Consider the following 23,930-nt stretch of genomic DNA (forward strand, 5'->3'; position numbering starts at 1 on the left):
TAAATAAATATTTCAAATCAAATGTTGTAGACCCTAAATTTACTAAATGCTATGTGTAAAATACATTTCAGTTAAAAAAAAAGGGCTACACAGATGTCAAGACTTGACATATGCATGTGAAAACTGGATCATCTTAACTGGTCTATCTTCCAGTTTGTTCATTCTTTCTTCTCCCTAGTTAAATCTGATATGGATGTCCATATATATATATATATATATATATATATATATATATTAACTTCTGTTATTCTATTTGTCTGTTCTTCACCAAAAAGGGCTTGAGAATACCTTAAGTTTTCACCCCTGGATGACCTTCATGCCCTGCACAAACAGGCAGTGAAAGCTAAGGCAGAATTGATACTAATAAGGGCTCTAGAAATAATTGTTGATTGTATATGGTTTAGTTATATACTTTTCTCACTTAACAGCATATTATGAATACCTCTGTATTTTAACAATGCTATTTCTACATTATAATTTTATGAATATGCACTATTACATTGTGTGGGTAGACCATAGTTTATTTATCCAATTCAATTTTGATTTAATTTTGATCACCTCAAATGAATATTAACCATATTAAATGTGTATCAAATAAATCTAAGATATTGAAAGCCAAAGGAAAACTGAAATAAAGAAACTAAAACTAATAATTTTAGTAAACTTTTCTCAGAAAAAGATATTTACTTTTGCATTTTCCTAAACTCCTAAAGTTGGTGTCACATCATATTACTAATATAAAGAAATCAAAGTGTAGACTTTTCCCTATTTTTTGTTTATCTCTATCTAATTTCTCACAAAATTAATGTCAAGATAGGAGATATTTCCAGCTAGATATTAGATGTCTAGGTTTGAGGATGTTGTATGATTAAGAGATATGTAATAGGTAATGTGGTGTCCTGAATTTATATGGAGGGAGATTCTAATTTTACTTCACTTAATGCATGAAATTTGCTTCACAATTAATTCTCCATTCTCTTCACAAATGCCTTTATATTGACAACACTAAAATATGCATGCCTACTGTATGTGTATGAGAGAGAGAGAGAGGGAGAGAGAGAGAGAGAGAGAGAGAGAGAGAGAGAGAGAGAGAGAGAGGAAAGAAGAAGAAGAAGATGATGACGACGACAGAGGAGGAGAGTAGGAGGAGGAGAAAAAGTAATAGTATGGGATGAGAGATATGATGGTGGAGTTTATAGTAGAAGGAAATAAGAGACATTTAAGTTGGGGGAATGGAAGAGAGTGAGCCTTCTAGTCTCTTTATTTTTTTTTTCTTTTACTCAACTTTACTATTACATCTAAAAGCAAAAGGTGTAAAAATTGTAGGTAGAAGACAGGTGTCCAGAAAAGAGTTAACATAGCAGGCTTGACACTGCCATCCTTAAAAAGGCCAGCTTGTACTCTTGGTTGATGTCAAGGAGATTAGATTTAGGGAGGATTCTCACTATTCCCAAAAGTGATAGGAGTGGTTCACTGTGCCTAATCTGTCTGTACAAAAAAATATGGTTTATGCTGAGCACTTCTTACCTCCCAAGAGTTTGGAATTGTGGTATATAGTAGGAAGAGAATACCTATTATTACTAGCTCTCAATAAAAATTCTAGGTACTACCATAGCTGGTGTGGCTCAGTTGGTTGGGCATTGTCCCATGTACCAAAAAGATGCAGGTTTGATTCTAAGTCAGGGCACATGCACAGGTTGTGGGATCAATCCTTGGTAAGGGCTATGCAGGAGGTAGCTGATTGATGGTCCTCTCTGAAATCAATGTTTATCTCTCTCCCCCTGTCTTCCTCTTTAAAAAAAATCAATAAAAATGTTAAAACAAAAAATGAACCAACAAACAAAAATCCCCTAGGTACTAAATCACTAATAAGCTTCCCTGGTAGGCATTTCACACATGTTGTCATAATCTATTGTTGAAGGAATTACATGCACCCTCTGTGATTCCACTGGGAGAGGACTTTTGGAACTTGCATCTGTTCCAATGACCTATGCACTTTTGCCCTTCCTTTATTTTTCTTTCTATCTTTTCATGGAAATACATTAGAGCCATGAGCGCAATAGTAAGCCAAGCCCTATAGGTCCTCCTAGAAAATCGTCAATCCTAGGCATTGACTTGGGGACCTCTGACAAAGTTGATGTCAGAAGTAGGATTTACTAAAAATAATGCTGACTCATTGAAATATGGAAAATGCTATTTTGGGGCAAAACGAAAGATAAAAGTGTAGGTGATAAAACGTTGGTGCCTGTGTGGCTACGGAATCATCCATAGTATTAAATAGCAGCTGGTATACTGTCTGTTGTGAGAAGTAAAAGTTACATATGGAATTTAAAAATTCTTAGAGAGTTGACTTGCTGGGTTACCTGGCTACTTTTGACCATGCTGGCTAAAGTGTGTGTTTGGGGGGTGGGGGGACATGGAGTGGGTACAGATAATATCTTTGGTTTTTGTTCTTTCCCCCATGTGAGAGGTGAAAGAATCCCCAAATTCCTAAATTCCCAAATGTGAGCTTTGGGTGGGCCCAAAATATTAAGTTTATATTGCTATGTCCTTCAAGCAAGAGGAAAAATAAGCTTTAATCAATTCCAAGGACTTTAGCAGAGTTTTAGATAAACTAGAAAAGAAATTAAGCAGTGAACACTCCAGTCACTTCCTCAGTCTTACTGCTGTTGTGTCAGCAGCCCTCTTCAACTTGCTTTCTAACACATATTTCCCTTAATTGTAATGTTTACCCTGTAAATTATAAATTTCTTCCAGGAGCTTTATTAAACTGCTAATGAGGGGAAATTATTTTTAATTTTCCTTTTATTTTGTGCTTATCTTACCTGGATATATCATAAAAGTGATATAAAATGTTAGGGGCTTTTAATATAATAAGTTCTAGTAAAACTCATCTAGATCAGATTAAAGAATCGCACACACACACACACACACACACACACACACACACACACAAAAGTAATGGGACACAGCTCTCCTGCTTTTCGTCACTGGTGAGCAGTTTGAATATTAAGTGCTTTGAGTATGGGAAACAGAACAAGCCTCCAAAGCTGAAAATTATTATTGTTATTTTTTCCTATCGAAGTCTTTGATAAAAAGGAGATAATATAGTAAAAAGCCACATCGAGATTGGTTCCTACCAGTCTCAGGGAAGAGGTGTGTTATGGGCTGGTCCCCCACACACCTGTGGCAGATAAATGTTAGGAGGTATATCTCAGCTAATATACCCTCAGAAAATATACCTCACATACCCTGAGGAGTGAGGGGTTCCAGCCCCACACTAGGTTGCCCCCACTCCAGGATTCCAGTGCCAGGAAGAGGGGCCCTCATAACTTCTGGCTGTAAAAACCAGCAGGGATTGAGGCTGAGGGAGACAGAAAATGTTGGAGTTCCAGGCATTTCCTCTTAAAAGGCCGGTGGGCACAGCCTAACTTGCACTCACTCCCTCTGAGCTACAGAGTAGGGGCAGCAGCTTGAAAGGCACCAGAGACATATGGGGAGGAAGTGAATTGTCTGGCATCGGGATGAGAGTTGGGGTTCCAGATTTCTCCAAGACAGAAGTTCTAGCAGTGGCCATTGTTTCTTTGATGAGCCCTCCTCATACAGAGCCAGTAAGCATATCTGAGAATCTATCAAACTGGCTCACACTGTTTGCCCCACCCTTGTGATTACCTGATATCCTGCCTGACCCAACTTTCTGGCCCACCCAAGCTGTTCCCAGTGGCTTTTCATATAAATGGCCTGTCCTGACTTACGTTCAGATTTTCCCCAAATCTCTCAAACAAGCAGCATCTGGCTTCAGCAAGCCCTATACCTCTTGCTGAGTGGCTCCAGGACCAGGAATAGAAGCAATTGGCCTTGGTTCACAGCGTGGCCTTTCCTGGGCACTTCCAAACTGAACACAAGTAGCAGCCATCTGCAGATCACTTTGTAGCTCAAGTCAAGTGGCTCCAGAACAAGCACACCCAATGCATAGCTTTAGATCACATCAACGTACCACCCAACCACCTCCACAAGTGACACACTCACACACTCAAGTGGCAGAATCAGTGGGCACCAGAGTCCCACTGAAGCAAGTCCTACTCTGTGGGGTGGGACTTTGCACAGCTGCTTCTCCAAGGTGGTTGGAGGTTGGTGGTTGGTGGTCACAGCCAGTCCTTACAGTTGATTGGCCTCAGGGTAAACTCCTCCCATTGATGTGCCAACAGCATTTAACACTTTAACTACAAGAGGAAGTTGTACACAGCACAAACAGGGGTCACATCTTTCACACCCAGCTTGGGTGATCGGTGAGGCTGCCAGTGGATTCTGCAAGGCACCTATTACATTTAGCCACTATACCAAGTGTGTGATATATAACAATTCTATCTAATACATAGAAGCAAATATGGGAGGCTGCCAAAATGAGGAGATAAAGAAACATGTCTCAAATGAAAGAAGAGAACAAAACTCCAGAAAAAGAGCTTGATAAAGAGAAGACAAGCAATCTACTAGATGCAGAGTTCAAAACACTGGTTATAAGGATGCTCAATAAACTTATTGAGAACCTCAACAGCATAAAAAAAGACTAGTCAGACTTGAAGGATACACTAACTGAAATGAAGAATAATTAATAGGGAATCAACAGTCGAGTAGTTGAAGCTGAGAATCAAATCAGATATTTGAAATATAAGGAAGCAAAAAAACACCTACTCAGAATAGCAAAAGGAATAAAAAAATGAAGATACTGTAAGGAGCCTCTGGGACAACTTCAAGCACACCAACATTCACATCATGGGGAAGCTGGAAGGATAAGAGAGAAAGAAATTGAAACCTATTTTGAATAAATGATAACAGAAAACTTTCCCAACTTGGTGAAGGAAATAGACATACAGGCCCAGGAAGTGCAGAGAGTCCCTTAAAAGATGAATCCTAAAAGGCCCACACCAAGACATATCACAATTAAAATGCAAAAGGTTAAAGACAAAGAGAGGATTTTAAAAGTAGCAAGAGAAAAGCAGTTAGTTACCTACAAGGGAACATCCATAAGATTATCAGCTGATTTCTCAACAGAAACTTTGAAGGCCAGAAGGGATTGGCAACAAATATTCAAAGTGATGAAAAACAAGGGCCTACAACCAAGACTTCTCTACCCAGCAAAGCTATCATTTAAAATTCAAGGAGAAATAAAAGGCTTCCCAGACAAGAAAAAACTAGAGGTTCATTACACCCAACCCAGTATTACATGAAACGTTAAAGGGGAAGAAGGAGAAGGAGAAGGAGAAGGAGAAGGAGGAGAGGAGGAGAAGGAGAAGAAGGAGAAGGAGAAGGAGAAGAAGATAGAAGAAGAAGAAGAAGAAGAAGAAGAAGAAGAAGAAGAAGAAGAAGAAGAAGAAGAAGAAGAAGAAGAAAGAAGAAAAGGAAAGAAACGATATAAAATATAAACAATAACCTGGTAATAAATACATATCTATCCACAATTGAATCTAAAAAACACCAACAAAATTAATAAAGCAGAACAGAAACAGACTCATTGATACAGAGAACTGTTTGATGATTACAAGATGGGAAGGGAGTGAAGGGATGGGTGAAAAAGGTGAATAGATTAACAAATATAAATTGATAGTTACAGAATACTCACGGAGAAGAAAAGTACAGCATTGGGAATACAGCCAATAATATTTGAATAATTATGTATGCTATCAGATTGGTATGGAATTTATCAGGTTTAAGTTATGTCTAGTCACTGGAGTGTACACTGAAACTAATAATGAATGTGAACTGTAATTGAAAATAGTGAAAAAAAAAAAGAATCAAGTTTTAATAGCTAATGAACATTTGTTACATTGGATGTCTGACCCTTAGTGCCTGATGATTTTATGACATAGTGTACATATTTTTGAGTAGATCAATTTGAATGCTAACACTGACAAGATAAAAAGGTCTTAGGAAAGTCTTGCTTGTTACTTGGACTTGAAACACAGCCATCTGGCCCTACACAGTGTCATGGCTTTGCTGCTGCTGAAAGAAAGCCACTGTTTTTGTTTGTTCGTTTGTAATCCTGAATTCAGACATTGTCTGGATTTGACTCTAATCTGAAATCTGATACTTTCTGCTATGAAACTGTTTTAACTTCACCACTAGCTGTGCTAAACTGAAATATGGTGAAGTATCTTTAAACAATGAACAGAATTCAGATTCTGGAACTGTTTCAGATTTATGACACCCTTCTACATGGCCATAAACTATGAGAGCATCATGGATGATGGCTGAATTATTTGGGTCATATACATATGTCCACAGAAAAGAGCTTGTCCTCTGATAATATCATCTACTAGAGGCCCGTTGCACGAAATTCGTGCATAGGGGGGGGGGTTGTCCCTCAGCCCAGCCTGCACCCTCTCCAATCTGGGACCCCTCGAGGGCAGTCGGACATCCCTCTCACAATCCAGGTCTGCTGGCTCCCAACTGCTCACCTGCCTGCCTTCCTGATTGCCCCTAACCGCTTCTGCCTGCCAGCCTGATCACCTCCTAACCACTCCCCTGCCAGCCTGATTGATGCCTAACTGCTCCCCTGCCAGCCTGTTTGCCCCTAACTGCCGTCCCCTGCAGGCCTGGGTCACCCCTAACTGCTGTCCCCTACAGGCCTGGTCACCCCTAACTGCCTTCTCCTGCAGGCCTGGTCCCCCCAACTGCTCTCCAATGCAGGCCTGGGTCCCCCCGCAACTGCCCTTCCCTGGAGGCCCGGTCACCCCCAACTTCTCTCCTCTGCTGGCCTGGTGACCCCTAACTGCCCTCCCTTGCAGGCCTGGTCCCCCCCCAACTGCTCTCCACTGCAGGCCGGGGTCCCCCCCAACTGCATTTCTAATTTGTTATTACAGCCCAAATTGTAAATTTGCTGAGTGAACACCACAGAGTTATGATTTCTCCTCCTACTACTGATAGGTATGATTCTGGACTTCCTCTTAAGCTTTCTCACTGCTGTTTACTTGTTGACTTCTAGACTACGTGCAGTTTTCAAAAATGGCCTGATAGTCTGTCTCTACATCCTTCACCTTCCTCCACCTTTATCTTAATATGGAAATTTGCTTGTGAAATGGAGCTGTCCCCAGAAAATCATTGATCTTTTCTAGGCTGCACATAAGTAAATGATCAGGATAAAAAGGGTGGGAGATTATGTAAACCAAGTTTAAAAATTCAGAATTTTATCCTAATTCCTGAACATGATGTGTTTTTCTAGTTATGCTATCTATAATAATAAAAGCATAATATGCTAATTAGACTGGACGTCCTTCCATACGTCCTTCCAGATGACCTTCCAGACTAATCTGGGGCTGTGAGGGAAGCCCAGGTCCCGGGGGCCTGCTGGCGGCCGGAGGGAAGCCCGGGTCCTGGGTGCCAGAGGGAAGCCGGTTCCTGCAGCTGGGGGATGGGAAGCCAACTCTTGCATTAATTTCATGCATTGGACCTCTAGTATAAAAATATTTTTCTATAAAAATGCTTTTGTACCTTTGCATGCTTCCCATCCAGACAAAGGATTGAGTAAAAGTAGGGGATTACTGAAAACAAAATATAAATATTATTTATTTTGTAACAATGGGGATAATACAAACCCTGATACCAATAATTTTTTTCAGTTTTGTTCTTTTTTTTCTCTCTCTTTTTTTATTGTTTAAAGTATTACAAATAGTAGTACACATGTCTCCTTGACTTTTTTTGACACCAATAATTTTTATCAAAACTGTTCCTAAAAACTTTTTCCTCTTTCTGAAGGAAAATGCTCTGTGCTGATTTTTTAAGTGGCTGTGAGCTATATGAATTCAAATTGACTGGCGAGCTTAAGATCACTCCTGACAGTGCTGATTGGCCCTAGCTCCTGCACTTCCCACATAAAACACCTCCGAATATCATACAAGGTACTAAGGAGGATAAGCTGATGTCATGGATAAATGAAACTGTTCTGAATTGACTGCTTTCAGGCAATCTTTCTGAATCCAAGGTAGAATTGAATTGGACTGAACTAAAATTACTAGGGCAGAAGGCCCCATGAAGGGAGGCCACAGTGGGGTTCCTGTTAACCTGTATTGTTGGGCTAATCGATGTCCTGTTTGGGGTGTGTTTCCAAGGGTTCAATGTGTATTCTCCATGATTATATTTATTGTATATTTACCCTATTATTATAATGGCTCAGCTCTTCAAGTTTTCCAAGTTAACTCCAACTTATTAGGCAGAGTTATATTATGCTAGAATTGATTCTTTGGGCCAGATGAAACAGGTTAACAGAAACTTAAGGAGGATATGATCTGTCTTTCTATGATAGATGTTTCTGATTAGTGGGATTTGTCTTACCTAAATCAAGGAACTATAAAGGGCATACATAACTGGGATTAGCACTGCAGGTCGATACCACTCTACTAATAATTTTCCTATAAAGACACCCAAGCTAAGGACCAATGGGGTAGACTATGTAGAAAAGGGTTAATATACAAGTCCTGAAACTGTGATATTTAAAAAGGCCTGCTTACAAGGTTAACCCTTGGCTGGAATCTGGGAACTTGAATTTGGGGAGGATTCCTAACATTCCCAGAATATATGAGTGGTTCACTAAGCCTATATTACTTGTACAAACAATGTGGCTTATGGTGAACAGCTGTTTTCTTTCTGAAAATCTGGTAATTTGGTATATGCTACACAGAGGGTACCCATATGACCAATCTCCAGGATAATCCTAAGGGATATTGAATTCTGGAATGACAGAGGTGAGGTGTTCCATTGAACCATTTCCAGTGAAACTTGTGAAACTTATTTTTAAAACATAAACCATTTTAAATCTTTGGAAATAGCCTTATGGCGATATGACAAATAAATAAAAACTTTTCAAGACAATTGACTACAACTCAGTCAAGGAAGAGTTTGTGACACTTGAAATAAGAATGATCTATCTCTCCCTTCTCCCAATACAGCAAGATGAAAACTGTATTCCAGTGAAGTGCAGCCAAGAACACAGGACTACTACTCCCCCAAGCTCCCAATTTGGGGGCTTTCTTCTCAATAGGAGTAGGATGCCAGCATTTCTTATCCTGACTCCAGCTACCAGTTCCAGGAGAGTGTGGCCAAGAGGTGAGGACTTTCTTCTTCCTGCCAGTTCCCAGTCATGGAATAGAGAATCGATCTTGGCCAAGGTGCTGGTGAGATTACCAAGGCCCCAACTGTCTTTGTCTTAGCTCACAAGACAGTGGTTCCATGCCCAGGTAAGAAAACCAAGAAAACCTGAGCTCTATGGCTATTTCCACTGATCACTTAAGTCCTAAAGCATTCAGACAGACATACACTATTATCTCCATCTTAGATCCAGAGCTTTGTTTTAGAGATTTTACCTGGTGGGAGAAGCATGCCTTGAAACAGTTTCTAATCTCATCTGTGACTAACTTTATTTGCAACAAAGCATAGGGAAGTTTAAGACTAAAAGAGCTCTCAAAACCAGTAAAAATTGTACATGGCAGTTGAAAAGATACTGGTAGATTTGAAGAAGTTAAAGGCTAAATCATAGGCCAGCTATTTTGAGGAGAGAACATAGGAAATTAACAGATGGAAGAAACAATCTTGGAATCAGACAAATATTAACAGGGATATAGGAACACTTTCCTTCAAAGAAGGCTAAATTTGATTAGATTAGTCTTGTAGAACAATTTATCCTCTAGGGTACTGTTGAAAAGAACAGAGAAATTAGCAGTCAATTAGTGGAGCTCAACAGCTGGATGAGGCTAGGGAATAAAAAAGAAAAAAATAAAATAAAAAAAAAATGAGACCTGCCAAAACCATTGTCATCACTGTGTGACTTTGGGCAAACAAAAGCTGTGCTTCCCTGAAGCAACATCAGAGGCCTGACACTGTGGGGAAGGAAACACACATTGCTGAAATACAGCCAGCCACAAATAAGCATATAAATAACAGCAGAGTGTTGGAAACTGTACCTGGAGTTGCTACATTATATTAGCTAAAAGGTCTAGCTTCCAGCAAAAATCTGACAAATACAAAAAAAATGTATGAACCAATTACATGGGAAAAAGAGGCAACAGAATACATCTCTAAGAGCAACCAGATGTTTAATTTAGCAAAAAAAGACTTCAGAGTAGCCATTTATAAATGTATTTAAAAACTAAAGTAAACTACTATTAAAGAAGTAAATGAAGGTATAATGACAATATCATATTAAATAGAGAACATGATTAAAGAGAAATAAATTATAAAGACCAAATTGGAAGTTCTGGTTTTAAAAGTATAATAAGTAAAATAAAAATTCACTAGAGAAACCAAGATGGCGGCATAGGTAAATACCTGAAATTGCTGCCTTGTACAACCACTTCAAAACTACAACTAAAAGACAAAATGGACATCATCCAGAACCACAGGAAGGCTGGCTGAGTGGAAATTCGAGAACTAGAATGGAAGAGAAAAGCACACTGAGACTCAGAGGAGGTGCAGAAGTAAAGTGCAGAGGTACAAAGGGCTGGCAACTGAGTATACTGTTGTCTTTTTCAATCAGGGGGGAGATACAAGCTCCCTACTGCTTTGAACTCCAGTTCCTGGAAGGACTCTGGGGACTCAGACTCATATGGGGAGAAACTGGACTGTCTGGCAGCAGGCAGAACTCGAGGGTGGCTTTCTCTCAGGGGTGCTTGCAGTGATTACTGAGGGACACTGAGACCTGGGGGCCTCTCAGGGAAGGGTTGAGGATCAGCCATAGATGTTTGCTCCACCCTGTTGATTCCCTGAGACCCCACCCCACCCAAGCTGTGCACAGAGGTTTTTGCATATGAATGGCCTGGCCCTTTGCAATCTAAAATTACCTAACAAACTGAAGCTGGGTCAGAGAGTTCCAGAACTTCCAAAAGAAGGCCCAAGACTCCACAGCAGCTTGCATTGCTTCACAGCTGGGCCTCATCTGGGCACCTCCAAACCCCAAACAAAGAAGAGGAATCTGCAGATCTCTCTGTAGCTCCTGCTGGGTGGCCTCAGGCAGAGGCTAAATTAACACCTCCCTGGAGATCCAAGAGCCAGTGTATCCAGTGGTCAGAGTGGGACCATCCAGATTACAACTCCTCAGATCCATAAGGGACATACTCAGGGGGCAGACTCGGTGAGTGCCAAAGCCCCACTGAAGCAAGTCTTGCCCCATAAGGGTGTCTTCAGCACAGAGGTTCTCCCATTGTAGACACAGCTGATTCTCAGCCAATTGGCCTGGAGGTCAATTCCATCCAGGGATACCAACAACAATCAAGGCTTAACTACAACAAGACTGTGCACACAGCCCACAAAGGGGTGCATCAAGAGTGTCTACCTCAGGTAACTGGGGAGGCTGAGACACTGGGCCCTATCGGACACCTAGCACACAAAGCTATTCTATCAACACAGGGAAGCAGCCAAAATGCAGAGACAAAGAAACAGGTTACAAATGAAAGAAATGAAGGAAAGCAAACTACTGGATATAGAGTTCAAAACCATGGTTATAAGGTTTTTCAATAATTTTCTAGAAACTGCCAATAAATTTAGTGAGACCCTCAAAGATATGAAAAAGGACCAATTAGATATTAAGCATACACTGACAGAAATAAATAATAATATACAGAGATCCAACAGCAGACTAGAGGATTGCAAGAATCAGGTCAAAGATTTGAAATACGAAGAAGCAAAAACCACCCAACCAGAAAAGCAAAAAGCAAAAAGAATCCAAAAATATGAAGATAGTGTAAGGAGCCTCTGGGACAACTTCAAGCATACTAATATTGGAACTATGGGGGTGCCAGAAGAAGAGAGAGCAAAATATTGAAAACCTATTTGAAGAAATAATGACAGAAAACTTCCCCTACCTGGTCAAAGAAATAGACTTACAAGTCCATGAAGTGCAGAGAACCCAAACAAAAGGAATCCAAAGAGGACTACACCAAGACACATCATAATTAAAATGCCAGGAGCAAAAGACAAAGAGAGAATCTTAAAAGCAGCAAGAGAAAAAACACCTACAAGGGAGTACACATACAACTGTCAGCTGATTTTTCAACAGAAACTATGCAGGCCAGAAGGGAGTGGCAAGAAATATTCAACGTGATGAATAGCAAGAACCTACAACCAAGATTACTCTACCCAGCAAAGCTATCATTCAGATTTGAAGGTCAGATAAAGAGCTTCACAGGTAAGAAAAAGCTAAAGGAATTCATCACTGCCAAACCAGTATTATATGAAATGCTGAAAGGTATTCTTTAAGAAGAAGAAGAACAGAAAGGTAAAGATAAACATTATGAACAAAAAATACATATCTATCAATAAGTGAATCTAAAAATTAAGTGAATAAAAAATCTGATGAACAGAATAAACTGGTGAATATAATAGAAGCAGGGGCATAGAAAGGGAGTGGACTGACAATTCTTGGGGAAAAGGGGAGTGGGGGGTGCAGGAAGAGACTGGACAAAAATCATACACTTATGAATGAGGACATTGGGGCCGGGGGGATGTGGGGAGGAGTAAGGGCAGAGGGTGAGGTTGGAACCGGGTGGAGGGGAGCTATGGGAGAAAAAAGAGGAAATATAATAATCTGAACAATAAAGATTTATTAAAAAAATTCACTAGAAGGGCTCAATAATAGGTTTTAACTAGCTGAAGAAACAGTTAACAAACTTGAAGATAGACCAATAGGGATTATGCAATCTGAAGAACAAAGACAGTAAATAATGAACAAAATGGACCAAGTTTCAAAGGAATGTGAATTTACTTCCAACATTAAGCTCACCATACTTGGGAGTACTAAAAGGAGAGAAGAAAGAGAAAAGGGAAGAAAAAATTTTTACTGAAACAATGGCTGAAAATCTAATGAATTTACTGGAAAACATATATACAAGAAGCTCATACAAGAAGGGTAGCCCTAGCTGGTTTGGCTCAGTGGATAGAGTTGTCGGCCAGTGGACTTAAGGTTCCTGGGTTCAATTCCAGTCAAGGGCACATGCCTGTGTTGCAGGCTTGATCCCCAGTTGCAGGCCTGCAGGAGGCAACTGATCAATGATTCTTTCTCATCATTGATATTTCTCTCTCTCTCTTCCCCTCCCTTCCTCTGTGAAATCAATAAAAATATATTTTTAAAAAGAAGGGTAACCATGAAATCCACAATATACACATCATATATGCACATTCTGAAAATCAAAGACAAGGAGAAATTTTAAAAGCCAGAAGAGAAAACATGTCCTGGACAGGAAACCCCAATAAGATTAATGACTGACTTTTTAGTAGGAACAATGGAGTCCATAAGGAAGTGAGATAACATATTTAATGTGCTCAAAGAAAATAATGGTAACTAAGGATGCTATATTAATCAATGCTATATTTAAAAAATGAAGGGGTAACAAAGGCATTCTCAGATAAACAAAAACTAAGAGAATGTGGTGCTAGAAGACTCACCCCATAAGAAATGTAAAGGAAGTTTTTAAGGCAGAAAGCAAGTGACTTCAGACTGTAACTTCAATCCACATGTAAAAACAAAGGTCATTAGCATAGATATGTAATTATAAAAGGGAGCATAAATACACATTTTTCTTTCTTAACTGATTTAAAATCTATTTTATAAAATAACATGCATATAATGTTATTATAGAACTATAACATATCAAAATGAAACGTATTTGCTAATAACAGGACAAAGGAGTTGGGTGGCAGCAAAATTGAATTGGGCTAAGGAAATTGATCCAGATCATCGGTCACCAACCGGTGGTTCACGGACCACTGGTGGTCTGTGAGGTCCAAAAGGTTGGCGACTGCTGCTCCAGAAGATAAGTGAGTTTCAGAAAAACAAATGAAGAGAATAAAAAATGATAAATAATAAAATTAATATAATAATAGTTATAAATATATTCTTGATTTCCTTTCTGCTCTCAGATTTTTAAAATAATAAACTTACATAAAGTAATAATTATAACAATGTATTAATGTGAATTTAACATGAATACTTGTCATGTGTATAACATTATCATAAAAAGGTAAAAGAAAAAATATAGTAATAAAATGTATATAGAAGGACTGAAAGATGGCGACCGGCAGGAAGGTAGGGAGAGAGAGAGAGTGTGAGTGACGAACCCATAGAGGAGAGTGTAGACGTGTGTGGTGTGTGTGTGTGTGTGTGTGTGTATGAGCTAGGGTCAGTAAGATTCTGCAGGTCTTCCAAGGGGCTGCCTAACTGGGCAGTCCTAGACTGTGGAGTCCCGCGCACAAAGCGGACACTTCTCGGCTGCTAGTGCAGTCATGGAGACCACGCCATCTTGAGAAACAGAGCTGCCTGAGACTCGGATCCTGGCTTCTGACACAAACCAGGACCCTGCAGCCACTGGGGACAGAGAACTGCTACCACAGCTTCAGACCAACAAACAACAAGAATCCAGACTTCCTGGCAGATTTCCGTGAGTCAAAGAGCCTATCCCCCTTCCCGCAGGCGCGGATAGCGCTAAAGTAACTGATAGACCCGCCCCTCACCCAAACTGCAGAGCGCCCTCAGCCTCGCGATAGCGCTAAAGTAACTGATAGACCCGCCCCTCGCCCAAGCTGCAGAGCTTTGCACAGGGACACGCTCCCCCTTAGGGAATTTGGTGCTCAGGACAGAAGCAGCTCCCCTTCAGGGAAATCTGATAGTGCGCATAGAGGGCTCACCTTCGGGGAATTTGGGGAATTTGGCTTGCGGGTCACAGCTCCCCTTCGGGGAATCTTAGAGCGCACACAGAGGGGCTCCCTTTTGGGGAATTTGGCACACAGGATGGACTCTGCCCCCCTTTGGGGAATCTGGGAGAGTGCACGGAGCCAGCTCACCTTCAGGAATTTGAGAGTGTGCGAAGCCCTAGCCGGTTTGGCTCAGTAGAGAGAGCATACACAGGACGCAGCTCCACTTCAGGGAATTTGGCATGCCGGACACAGCTGCCTGGGATCCCTGACTCACAGCACATTCACACTAAGAGCCAGCGATCCCAATTGTTGGTGCATGCACACACAGGGACGCTGATTCTCAACGAGAAACCGCACAAGGCAACAGAGACTCTGACACTCGATTCTTGTTGCAGACACAGGGAAACTCTGACTTCTGGCACATGCTAAGGATCTAATTTTCGGCACATACCAACAGTGTGGTGCAGACAGGGCCCCTGATTCTAAGTGTGCACACAAGACCACATGGAACACTGGGGACACTGACCCTGGGCAAGTCTGGTTCCCACCAACCAAAGGCAGCCACACGTTCTAGTGTCAGAGCACTTCAGTGAAATTCGGGTGGAGTGAAGTCCCCACAGCACACGGCCCAGGTCCACGCAAATGGAAGCTTGAGCTTTCTGGTGATAGCCAGAATGGGGAAACGAAATAACTCACAGAGGAAAGAAAATGTGGAGTCGCCAAGAAAGGAAATTAGTGAAACTGAAGCTTGCAACATGACCGAAAAGGAGTTCAGAGTAATGGTCGTGGAATTTATACATCGGATGGATGAGAAAATCAACAACTTATGCAAGAATCAGGAAGAAATGAAAAGTGATATAGCTACAATAAAAAACACCATGTAAAGTTTCAACAGTAGGCTACAAGAAGCAGAGGATCTGAATTAGTGAGTTAGAAGATCAGGTACAGAAACAAGCTCAATCTGAACAGCAATTGGAGAAAAAAAGTATACTGCAGGAGGAAAGCCTAAGGGAGCTTCAGGACAACATGAAACAAAGTAACATGCGTATAATAGGGCTGCCAGAAGGACAAGAAGAGCAGCAGGGATTAGAAAATCTATTTGAAGAAATAATGACAGAAAACTTCCCGGATATGGGAAAGATAAAAGTTATGCAAGTACAGAGAGCCCAAGCAGGATCAACCCCAAAAGACCCACACCAAGACATGTCATAATTTCAATGGCAAATATAATGATAAAGAGAGAATCTTAAAGGCGGCAAGAGAGAGACAGAGAGTTACCTACAAAGGAACACCCATCATATTGTCAAATGATTACTCAACAGAAAGACAAGCTAGAAGTGAATGGAAGGAAGTATACAAAGTGTTGCAAAGTAAAGGACTGAATCCAAGAATACTATATCCAGCAAGACTATCAATCAAAATTGAAGGGGAAATCAGGAGCTTCGTGGACAAAAAAAGGCTCAGGGAGTTTATCACCACCAAACCAGCAATGCAAGAAATGCTAAAGGGAATACTGTAAAAAGAAGAAATAAACATGTAAGAAGGAATACAGACACAAAAATAGATATGACTACAAACAAATACCTTTCAGTAATAACTTTAAATGTAAACGGACTAAATGTTCCAATCAAAAGACATCGAGTGGCTGAATGGATAAAAAAACATGACCCATATATATGCTGTCTACAAGAAACCTACCTCAGAACAAGAGACTCACACAGATTGAAAGTGAAGGGATGGAAAAATATCTTTCAGGCAAATGGAAATGAAAAAAAAAGCTGGGGTAGCAATACTTATATCTGACAAAATAGACCTCAAAGTAAATGACATAACAAGAGATACAGAAGGCCACTTCATAATACTAAAGAGAGAAATCCAACAAGAAGAAATAATTCTGGTAAACATATACGCACCCAATATAGGAGCACCCAAATACATAAAAAAACCTCCTGGAGGATATCAAGGGAGAGATTAATAGCAATACAATCAGAGTAGGAGACTTTAATACCCCACTATCACCATTGGACAAATCCTCTAAATAAAAAATCAGCAAAGAAACTTCAATCCTAAATGACTCACTAGACCAGATGGAATTAATTGACAGCTTCAGAACATTTCACCCCAAAGCCACAGAATATACATTCTTCTCAAGTGCACAAGAGTCATTTTCAAAGAAAGACCATATGCTGGGTCACAGGCAAAGTCTCTTCAAATTCAAGAAGATAGAAATTATATCAAGCATCTTCTCAGATCACAGTGGCATCAAACTGGAAATCAACTACAATAAATACAATCCAAAGAAATCAAACACATGGAGACTAAACAGCATGCTATTAAACAAGGACTGGGTCACCAGAGAGATCAAGGAAGAAATAAAAACATCGTGACAACAAATGACAATGAAAACACAACAATCCAAAATCTATGGGACACAGCGAAAGCAGTCTTGAAAGGAAAGTTCATAGCTCTACAAGCCTATTGCAAAAAACAAGAAACAATGGTAATAAATTACCTAAACCTACAACTCAAAGAGCTAGAAAAAGAGCAGCAAGAAAAGCCCAGTGTAACCAGAAGGAAGGAAATAACAAAGATCAGAGCAGAGATAAATGACATAGAGACCAAAGAAACAATTCAAAACATCAACAAAACCAAGAGCTGGTTCTTTGAAAGGATAAACAAGATTGATGGACCTCTAGCCAGGCTCACCAAGAAGCAAAGAGAGAGGACCCAAATAAACAAAATCAGAAATGAAAGAGGTGATATAACAACAGACCCCGCTGAGATACAAAGGATTGTTACAAAATACTAGGAACAACTCTATTCCAACAAACTGGACAACCTAGAGGAAATGGACATATTCCTAGAAAAATATAACCTTCCAAAAAACAATCAGGAAGAATCTAAACAGCTCAATAGGCCAGTAACTATGGACGAAATTGAAGCAGTCATCAAAAAGCTTCCAGGAAACAAAAGCCCGGGGCCTGACGGCTTCTCAGGAGAGTTGTACCAAACATTCAAGGAAGAACTAAAACTTATCCTCTTCAGACTATTCCAAAAAATTCAAGAGGAAGGAACACTTCCAAGCTCCTTCTATGAAGCCAGCATAACCCTAATACCAAAACCAGATAAAGACAACACAATGAAAGAGAATTACAGGCCAATATCCCTCATGAACATAGATGCCAAAATCCTATACAAAATTCTAGCAAATCGGATCCAGCAGTACATCAGAAAGATCATACACCATGACCAAGTAGGATTTATCCCAGGAATGCAAGGATGGTACAATATCTGCAAATCAATCAATGTGATACATCACATAAACAAATTGAGAGATAAAAATCACATAGACATATCAATTGATGCAGAAAAAGCATTTGACAAAATCCAACACCCTTTCTTGATAAAAACTCTCAACAAGGTGGGAATAGAAGGCTCATACCTCAACATAATAAAAGCTATATATGATAAACCCACAGCAAACATCATACTCAATGGACAAAAACTAAAAACATTTCCCCTAAGAACAGGAACAAGACAGGGATGCCCACTCTCACCACTCCTGTTTGACATAGTACTGGAAGTATTAGCTATTGCAATTAGACAAGAAGAAGAAATAAAAGGCATCCAAATTGGAAAAGAACAAGTAAAGCTGTCTTTATTTGCAGACGACATGATATTGTACATAAAAAATCTGAAAAACTCCGTCAAAAAACTAATAGACTTAATAAATGAATTATGCAATGTAGCAGGATACAAAAATCACATAGACATATCAATTGATGCAGAAAAAGCATTTGACAAAATCCAACACCCTTTCTTGATAAAAACTCTCAACAAGGTGGGAATAGAAGGCTCATACCTCAACATAATAAAAGCTATATATGATAAACCCACAGCAAACATCATACTCAATGGACAAAAACTAAAAACATTTCCCCTAAGAACAGGAACAAGACAGGGATGCCCACTCTCACCACTCCTGTTTGACATAGTACTGGAAGTATTAGCTATTGCAATTAGACAAGAAGAAGAAATAAAAGGCATCCAAATTGGAAAAGAACAAGTAAAGCTGTCTTTATTTGCAGACGACATGATATTGTACATAAAAAATCTGAAAAACTCCGTCAAAAAACTAATAGACTTAATAAATGAATTATGCAATGTAGCAGGATACAAAATTAACGCCAAGAAATCTATGGCATTTCTATACACCAATAGTGAACTTACAGACAGAGAGACTAAAATGGCAATCCCATTTACCATTGCACCAAAAAAATTAAGATACCTAGGAATAAACTTAACTAAGGAGGTAAAAGACCTATACACGGAAATCTACAGGACACTGAAAAAAGAGATAGAGGAAGACATAAACAGATGGAAGAACATACCATGTTCATGGATTGGTAGAATCAACATCATTAAAATTTCCATACTACCCAAAGCAATCTATAGATTCAATGCACTCCCCATTATAATACCAACGGCATATTTCACAGACCTTGAAAGAACTCTCCAAAAATTCATCTAGAATTAAAAAAAGATCCTGAATAGCCACAGCAATCCTGAGAAAGAAGAATAAAGTAGGAGAGATCTCAATACCAGATTTCAAGCTGTATTACAAAGCCACTATTCTCAAAATAGCCTGGTACTGGCACAAGAACAGACATATAGATCAATGGAACAGAATAGAGAATCCAGATATTGACCCAAACCACTATGCACAATTAATATTTGACAAAGGAGGCATGAACTTACAATGGAATAAAGACAGTCTCTTCAATAAATGGTGTTGGGAAAATTGGACAGATACATGCAAAAAAATGAAGCTAGATCACCAACTTATGCCATACACAAAAATAAACTCAAAATGGATACAGGACTTAAACATAAGACGGGAAACCATAAAAATACTAGAGGAATCCTCAGGCAGCAAAATCTCACACATATGCCAAAAGAACTTCTTCACCGATACTGCCCCTAGGGCAATGGAAGCTAAAGAGAAAATAAACAAATGGGACTATATCAAAATAAAAAGCTTTTTACAGCAAAAGAAACTATCAACAAAACAACAAGAAAGCCCACTGCATGGGAGAACATATTTGCAAATGGTATCACTGATAAAGGTTTAATCTCCAACATCTACAGGCAGCTTATAAAACTTAATAAAAGGAAGATAAACGATCCAATAAAAAAATGGGCAAAGGACCTAAATAGAATCTTTTCAAAAGAAGACAGAAGGAAAGCCAAGAGACACATGAAAACATGCTCAACGTCACTAATTATCCAAGAGATGCAAATCAAAACAACAATGCGGTACCATCTCACACCTGTCAGAATGGCTATCATCAACAAATCATCCAACGACAAGTGTTGGCGAGGATGCGGAGAAAAAGGAACCCTCGTACACTGCTGGTGGGAATGCACACTGGTGCAGTCACTGTGGAGAACGATATGGAGTTTCCTCAAAAAACTGAAAATGGAACTCCCATTTGACCCAGTAATCCCACTCCTAGGAATATATCCTAGGAAACTGGGAACACCAATAAGAAAGGATATATGCACCCCTATGTTCATAGCAGCACAAGTTACAATAGCTAAGATCTGGAAACAGCCTAGGTGCCCATCAGCAGATGACTGGATCAGAAAACTGTGGTACATCTACACAATGGAATATTATGCTGCCATAAAAAAGAAGAAATTCTTACCATTTGCAGCAACCTGGATGGAATTGGAGGACATTATGCTGAGTGAAATAAGCCAGTCAATGAAAGAAAAATACCACATGATCTCACTCATTTATGGGTAATAAAGAACATTATAAACTTGAACAAAAAGATAGATACAGAGGCAGTAAAGCATCAAACAGTCTGTGAAATTACAGCAGGAAGGTTAGGGAGAGGTGGGGAACCTAAGAGATCAACCAAAGGACTTGTATGCATGCATATAAACATAACCAATGGACGCAAAACTGTGGGGGGTGAGGGCATATATGGGAGTGGGGTGAGGGGGGCAATGGTAAGATATGTACACATATAATATCTTAATTAAAAAAATAGGAAAAAAAATAAATAAAAATAAATAAAAAAATAAAATGTATATATCTCACTGGAATTAATTTAGCATAAATCTGAAAGAAATTTTGATAATATGAACATGGTGTGTCATAGAAAAACCATTAAAAATAATAAAAAGTGAGGAAACCATGATAAAAAAAAATTAAATGCTTCATTAGAAAATATCACTGAAAGCAAAGCAAAGCCATAAAGAAGGAATAAAAGAAAAAAAAAGACAACCAATATATAAAATGAAAAATATAATGGTATACATAAATCCAACTATAACAATAGTAATATTACATTTGATTGGAAATCTAGGCATCAGTATAGATAGCAAAATAAGATTTATTTATATGTTGTCTAGAGGAGTCACTTTAGAATCTAAAATACAAATGGATTGAAAGAAAAAGATGGAAAATACATATCATGCAAACACAGAAAGATGGAGCACCTATGTTAATATCATTATAAAATACTTTAAAGCAAAACACTTTACTAGAGACAAAAAGGGACATTTTAAAAATGATAAACAGCCCCTATGAGCAACGGCTTCTCATCATGGCACACCCTAGAGATAAGGCGCTGCAGGACTACCACAAGAAACTGCTGGAGCACAAATAGATTGACAGCTGCCTCAAGGAGTTAAGGGAACAACTAAGAGAATTTACCAAGCAGTATGAAAAGTCTGAAAATTATCTGAAGGTCCTACAAAGTGTTGGGCAGATTGTGGGTGAAGTACTTAAGCAGTAAACTGAAGAAAAATTATTGTTAAAGCTACAAATGGACCAAGATATGTTGTGGGTTGTCGTCGACAGCTTGACAAAAGTAAGCTGAAGCCAGGAACAAGAGTTACTTTGGATATGATTATACTAACTAACCATCATGAGGTATTTGCCAAGAGAGGTGGATCCATTGGTTTACAACATGTCTCATGAAGACAATGTGTCCTATTCTGAGATTGGATGGCTATTAGAACAGATTCGGGAATTAAGAGAGGTGGTAGAATTACCTCTTACAAACCCAGAATTATTCCAGCATGTAGGAATAATACCTCCAAAGAGTGTTTGCTATATGGACCTCCAGGTAGCAGAAAAACTCTCTTGGCATGGGTGGTTGCTAGCCAGCTAGTCTGCAATTTCTTAAAGGTTGTATCTAGTTCTATTGTATACAAGTACATTGGTGAAAGTGCTTGTTTGATCAGAGAAATGTTTAATTATGCCAGAGACCATCATTTTTATGGATGAAATAGATGCTATTGGTCGTCATTGGTTTTCTGAGGGTACTTCAGCTGATAGAGAGATTCAGAGAACTTGAATGGAATTACTAAATCAAATGGATGGATTTGATACTCTACATAGAGTTAAAACAATCATGGCTACAAACAGACCAGATACACTGGATCCTGCTTTGCTTCATCCAGGAAGATTAGATAGAAAAATACATAGTGACTTACCAAATAAACAAGCAAGATTAGATATATTGAAAACCCATGCAGGTCCCATTATAAAGCATGGTGAAATAGATTATGAAGCAATTGTGAAGCTTTCACATGGTTTTAATGGAACAGACCTGAGAAATGTTTGTACTGAAGCAGGTATGTTTGCAATTTGTGCTGATCATGATTTTGTAGTATAGGAAGACTTCATGAAAGCAGTCAGAAAAGCGGCTGATTCTAAGAAGTTAGAGTCAAAATTAGACTACAATCCTGTGTAATTTACTGTGAGGATTTTGATGGCTGCATGACAGACATTGGCTTAATGTAAAAAAAATAAAGTTAAGGAAAATAATGTATGCATTGGCAATGATCTCATTAAAAGTCATGAATAAAAATATATGTGAATAACAAAAATTAGTAACTCAGTATTTGTACTTCTAAGATTGGAACAGAAGAAATTTGTATGTTTGTTAATGTTGCATTTATTGCAGCAGAAGTTATGAGTGTGTTGTAACTTTTCATATTTGTTGTGTAAGCATTTTATAAAACATTGAAAATGGTTTGAGATAGTAGTACATTTCTATGACTTGTTTTCCTCATCCTAAAGAGTTGAATAAAATCTGTTTGATTCAGTTCTACATAAAAAATGATAAACAACCCATGGAGGAGATATTACAATCATGAATATATATTCACTTAATAACAGACTACCAAAATACATTAAGAAAAAACTGACATAAATTAATGAAAAAATACAATATACCAGTACTGGTTGGAAACTTCAGTATCTCATATTATGTAACGGATAGAACGATTAGGCAGAAGATTTACAAGGCCATAGAAAACTTGAACAACTCTGATGAAACTGGAAATCAATAACAGAAGAAAAACTGGAAAATTACAATTATGTAGTGATTTAAATATTCACTCCTAAAACACTAATAGGGTCAAAGACAAACTACAAGGGAAATTAGAAAATCCTTTGACATACAAGAAGATGAAAACACATTATACTAAAAGGGATGAAGTCTAGTAAAAACAGTGATCAGAGGGAAATTTGTAGCTGTTAATGCTTATGTTATATAGGAAGAAAGAATCTGAATCAATAACCTAGCTTTACAATTAAAGAACTAGAAAAAGAAGAGCAAGTTAAATATAAAGCTAGAATGAAATAATACAGATTAGAATAGAGAAAAATGAAATAGAGAATTAAAAACAAAGAGAGAATCAATGAAACCAAAAGCTACTTCTTTAAAAAAATCAACAAAATTTGTAATCCAAGCCTTTAGCTAGACTGACTAAGACAAACAGAGATAAGACTCAAATGATTAAAAAGAGAAAGTGGAACATTACTGCAGAGCTTAAATAAATCAAAGAAGAATGGTGGCGTGAGGGGTTCTCCTTGTTTCTTATCTTGATGTTACAAAAGGTAGAAGTTATAATTCAACAAAGGATTTTCCCTGCTCAACAACACACAAACATGTCTGAGATATCCTTGCAGTGAAACATCTGAAGGGGGGGCATGAATCAAAGTGAACAGGGTAGGAGGGGACATGAGCAGAGATGGGTGCCACAAGCACAGCCCAAAGCTCACTGTGGGTCTTGGGAGAGGGGAGGAATCAGGTTGCAGTGTACACTCTAGGCAGCCCTGAGGCATAGAGAGGTAGAACCAACATTCCTGTCTGAGTGGTCAGCACATACTGTAGCTGAACCCAGCGACTGGAGCAGAGACAGAATACAAAAGTGCAGCAGCTGTGGTC

The 23,930-nt window shown here is 38.9% G+C and overlaps 1 long non-coding RNA gene and 1 pseudogene across 1 annotated transcript in view; one reads left to right on the top strand and one right to left on the bottom strand.

Annotated features, from left to right (window-relative positions):
- The window catches only part of LOC129149123 (uncharacterized), a 62,245-nt gene that overhangs the window by 14,353 nt on the left and 23,962 nt on the right, over positions 1-23,930 (bottom strand). The gene's annotated exons all lie outside the window — the stretch shown is intronic.
- Positions 21,276-22,495, top strand: LOC103304801 (26S proteasome regulatory subunit 10B-like; annotated as a pseudogene).

This window comes from Eptesicus fuscus, chromosome 1 (assembly GCF_027574615.1).
Source record: "Eptesicus fuscus isolate TK198812 chromosome 1, DD_ASM_mEF_20220401, whole genome shotgun sequence".
NCBI classification, from domain to species: domain Eukaryota; kingdom Metazoa; phylum Chordata; class Mammalia; order Chiroptera; family Vespertilionidae; genus Eptesicus; species Eptesicus fuscus.